The sequence below is a fragment of the Zea mays genome, chromosome 5 (genome assembly GCF_902167145.1).
Source record: "Zea mays cultivar B73 chromosome 5, Zm-B73-REFERENCE-NAM-5.0, whole genome shotgun sequence".
NCBI lineage: Eukaryota > Viridiplantae > Streptophyta > Magnoliopsida > Poales > Poaceae > Zea > Zea mays.
Genome location: NC_050100.1, coordinates 13,088,097 through 13,093,036, shown reverse-complemented (window position 1 = coordinate 13,093,036; position 4,940 = coordinate 13,088,097). Strand labels below are relative to the sequence as shown.

The 4,940-nt window shown below is 50.1% G+C and overlaps 1 pseudogene across 1 annotated transcript; it reads left to right on the top strand.

Moving 5' to 3' along the window:
* Nucleotides 1–1,316: 1,316 nt before the first annotated feature.
* LOC100502538 (uncharacterized) lies at nucleotides 1,317–4,385 on the top strand (annotated as a pseudogene). Its single transcript, NR_160693.1, has 4 exons — nucleotides 1,317–1,640; nucleotides 3,393–3,482; nucleotides 3,595–3,706; nucleotides 3,909–4,385. The product of NR_160693.1 is annotated as an uncharacterized protein (transcript).
* Nucleotides 4,386–4,940: the final 555 nt, after the last annotated feature.

The window sequence follows — 4,940 nt, the reverse complement described above, 5'->3', positions numbered from 1 at the left end:
AGTAAGATATCGACTTTATATTGTTGTTATATTTTAGAGTTTATGTGGTCAAATAATGCTAGAATTGTTTAATATCTTTAATTTAGTAAGTTATGAACTTTATATGGTTGTAATATTTTGATTTTATGTGGTCAAATACACGGGCCGGGCTTGGGCTGGCACGGCCCAAAGAAGGCACGACGTGGTTTAGGACCGGGCTGGGCCACAGTTTTTTATACTTTGGGCTGACACGATACAGCCCAAAAATTATTTGGGCTTTGCTAGCCCGAACCCGTTTAGCACGAAGCACGATGGGCTTAGGCCGGGTTGGCCCGACCCGGCCCAATTCCCAGCACTACTAGCACTTATATGGCTATACCACTGGTAGCGCGGCAGGTACGGCACTCCCCAAGGCCATTTCTCTCTATCGTAAATCTTACGGTTGTGTGCACAGGTGAGCTGTGAGCATGCACGTCCTGACACACGTTTGCACTTGTTTAGAGAAATGCTACCGTGCGTACCTGCACCTATACGATCTGAACCGTCGATTTCGGTCTGAGACGACCCCGATGACCCGTCCTCTCTAGAAGCATGGAAGTATGTATGATTGAATGTATATATTCACTATCCGACAAAGGGTAGTAGGAGTGGCTGTTCTTTGCCTCTGCGAAACGTGACGAGGGCACGCGCCGCTGTGGTCCCCAAAACCCGAGCTGCCACCTCGCCACGAGACAGCAGCACCGAACCCTCCCGACGCGTCGCCTGCGCAGTGCCGAGTGCGTACCCGCGTAACCGACGGATCGTCCACGTTGAGGTCGCGGCGCCGTCACGTCACGTGCCCGCCTCGTCCGCCGGACGTCACCGTCGCGCCCGTTCCACCAGCCGCGGCGGAGCCGGCCACGTCGCCCCGCATGTCCCCGACAAGCTAGCTGCGCTCACTAATCAGAACGTCATCAAGGGCCACTTTGTAGAAGACGAGGAAAAGCACCACAAAGGAGCACGGATCGGGTAGTGATTAGCTCGCAAACCGGACATCTGGCAGAGCGCAAGCCTAATTAAACACGCCGTGTGCCGGGCACTACCGGAGACCCGGGATGGGAATGGGATTAGGCACCTCGCTCCTGTTTAGCATTATCCATGGGAGGCAAGGCAAGCCAAGTTAAACTAGAGCGCGTGTTCTGTCCCTCCCCCTCTCTCCCCAAGCTCTGGCCGTCCGTCTGTCACTTGACACTTGTCTTGGCTCGCTTTTGTCGCGCCGCGCACACGTCTGTCCGATCCCAAGAATCTTCTACTCTACCGGCCGTCCACTCGTCCGCCCATCCGTATCCCCCGCCCCTCGAGAATCTGTTCATTTGTTAAACTAATCCATCCCGTCGTGGCGTCGTCCACCTGTCCGAGACACTAGTAGTACAATACTAATCACTTGCCCAATGCCCCACCCCATTCCCGTCTTACCTAGCGCTAGGGTTAGTACGCGTCCACGGCGACGACCTCTGCGCGGAGTGTGCTCCGATTGGCTGGCCTCCTCGATCCTCCTTCCCGCGAACGCACGCGCGCGCGAGGGAGAGGTTGAGACTTGAGAGATAGACGAAAGACGAAACAAGGGAAGGAGACGCCGTGCTCGCCTATTGGCCGCCGCCTCCGCTCCTTCGCGCCCAATGGTCAGTACCAGCAGCGGCGTCACAGCCTCTCCTCCCGTTCGCCCAATCGCACTCGCTTGCTTGCCTTTTATTCTCTTGGTTCCTGACTGGCGGTTTGGACGTTTGGTGTTGCTGTGTTGGCCCTCTTTTGCCAGCCTCGGGTTTGATGGCCTCGTTTCCATTTTTGGGCGGCTGGCCTGGCCGGGCGGGGTTCGGATAAGTCGGCCTCCCAATTTCGACGGAGTGGGGAGCCGTTTCGGGGAGCTTGTAGTGGGTCGGGGATTCTGGTTGGATCGGGCGGAGATGGGTCCTGTTCATCGGAGCTGGTCGAGTTGTGGGAGAATTCCCGTGTTCTTCACTCGCGTCTGTGTCACATGGAGTTTGGTTTCCCCTTTTTCGATCGGCGTTTTCTTATTGGTTGCGGTTTTCTATGGTTTTCGAGTGATCTGGTACCGCTACAGCTGAAACTCGAGTCTCGCGGTAAAAAACCTTGCTCTACTATCCGTCGTTGAATTGGCCATGATGTGTTCGTGTCCAGAGCTCTTTTGCTCCATGATTCGCGCGACTCGCGCGCATGTGTTCAGTGTTCTCGCGTTGGATTCAGAGCGTCGCGGAGTTTTACGTGCCCGCCGATCAAGCCAACAAGATCGCTGGCCTGTTTTGGACCGAGCATATCCTGCTTTCGTTGTCGATCCTCGTTTGTGACGTGCTATACCGCCCAGTCCGCCACTGTTCACCTCGGTTTTACTTTTCCATCACTCGTCTTCTCTTCTTGAATGCCACTCTGAAACAGCGACGGCCGCGGCTGCCAGCAAGGCGGCGAGCGTGAGCGCAGCATGTTGTCGCGGCCGGGCGGGACGACGAACCTGGTGGAGCCCAGAGGGCAGGCCGCCGCTCTGCCGTCCGGTGGCCCGGCGGTGCAGCCGTGGTGGAATATTAAGCAAGTACTTTAATCAACTAGAGCATTCTGTACAAAATATTAAGCAAGCTGCAATCTTCTGCAAAGTGATTTACATCGCTCTCCTGTCCATTTTTACATTATCATATCTCACCACCATTATCAGGCTAAATGGTTCCATGGAGGAGTCATTTGACTGCCTTGAAAGGATGCCATAAACCGCTCAGGCTGTTGAAATGTAGTATGGTTGCAAAAATCCCATGCTTTGCTAGTTCCAACTTCTGGAATAGCCCCCTCCCATCCATCCCTCTTTCCTTTTGAATTATAGTATGCTCCTTGTTTTGAAATTCCCACAGTATTGGTTTGCCTCTGTTGACAATACTGCGCTCTATAATGTCAGATGAGAAGAGAATGCAACTTCCTTATGTAATGTTTTAAACGTTGGTGTGCGTACATCTGTACACGTCCAACTTGAGTAAACATGCTATACTGCTAGATTTGAAGAGTTTGATTCATTATCAATCACTGCGTTGGTAACAAAAGTAGATCTTTTTGCTACCTAACATCAGTAACAAGAAAGCCATTTAGCTCCGAGCAACTTTTTGCTACGGACAAAAGAAATTAAGAGCTGGTGTGTTACTTTAATTCCAGATGGAAGCGCTGCTGGTCAAGAAAGGCACCATGCCACATCGCAGACACCTGCTTTGGTGCCAGAGTATTTGGCACCATACTCGCAGCTGGAAGTGAACCAATCAATTGTGTGCACCCTTTTTTTTTCCATGGACTCTGTTTCTTGTCTGTATATGCTTCCATTTTCTGAGAACTTGTAAGGCAACGTGTCTCTTGTCTAATGTTTTATATCTTTCCTCGTGTAGGCTTCTGCAGCATATCAATATCATGCAGCATAGCAGTACTCAGACCCTTACTACGCAGGCGTTGTTGCTCCCTATGGAAGTCAAGATGTGGTACTATTCTATGTCGATTTATTAAGCATTATTAATCATGGGGCCTCGTTCATGCAAATTTTAATAGCCTTACCTGGGCTAACTCAATCTCGAATGCCATTACCTCTTGAAGTGTCCGAGGAGCCTGTCTATGTGAACGCCAAGCAGTACCGCGGCATTCTAAGACGGCGGCAGTCACGTGCCAAGGCCGAGCTTGAGAGAAAGCGCTGGTCAAAGCAAGAAAGGTTAGTGTACTAGCAATATTATATCACTCACACCATGCCTCCTCTGTACGTACTTCCCTTGTGCCTTTCAAGATCGATCGAGGATCAGCGACTATTTCAGCTTGTTTTCTTGGCAAACTAGTATGTATGTATCTTGCAGTGGTTGATGGTAGTTTGCTAAGCTAAGAACGACATGCGTGTTGATTGATACTCACTCTGCCAGCCGTATCTTCACGAGTCCCCGTCATCAGCACGCGATGACGAGGAGGGCGAGAGGGAACGGTGGACGCTTCCTAAACACGAAGAAGAGTGACCGTGTCCCTCCTGATGACTTGATACAGCTACGACGACACAACGAGGCTTGAAGAGGTAGCGGTCTGGCTGGCATCCTAGAGCAGCGGTTTCTGTCCACAGGCACGTGCATCTGAGACCGGATCCGTAGCTCCACTCCACAGCATATGCGCAGCCCATCCATCTCGTGCACACTTGTGTAGCTGCTGTGTTGTAACTTGTAAGTGGAAAACTGAGCTTGTGTCCGATTGCTATACACAACCTAAGTTTCCTGTGACCTAGCTCTGATGTGGCTCTGATTGAACTGCACCAAATCATATGAAATCCCTACAGAGTTCTCGTGGAATTCATAGGTCAACTTCTGTACCGCCGTACGTGCGTCCTTTTCGTCAGTTTCGTCGTATTACCCTAGTAGGCACACTACTGGGTCACACACCCATCAGCCACTCGGGCCGTGGTGTAGCTAGTGCGCCCGATCAATTCGTCCTGAATTTCTATGCAGTAATCCTTTGGATTTATTGTTTATCTAGCGTATCTCATGTGAAGTAGCTAAACACATTGTTTTACACTAAATGTTCTGTTTAAAACTTAGCGCATTTATAGTGCATCCACATATATATACGTCTATTCACATGCAAAAGATGAAGTATAAATTCAGATAATGAAAAGTTACGTGAAAAATAAGGATTTTTAGGTGCATGTGCACTAGTACAAAACAAAAAACCTAATGCATGTACCTCAAATTTACCGCTTTCGTATGAATGTTTTGAAAGCGACGTTGTATTCAACTTTTGCAAATGAAGTGATCACTTTGATGTGTGTCATTTTCCTTGGTGAGGATCACTTTGGAGGATGCACATCCTTGATTCTTCATGACCGGACATGAAGTGATCGTGTGGTCCTTATTGTTGCATCCAAAACAACTCCTTGTCCCTTCATTTTTGTCTTTGTACGGACAAGACGC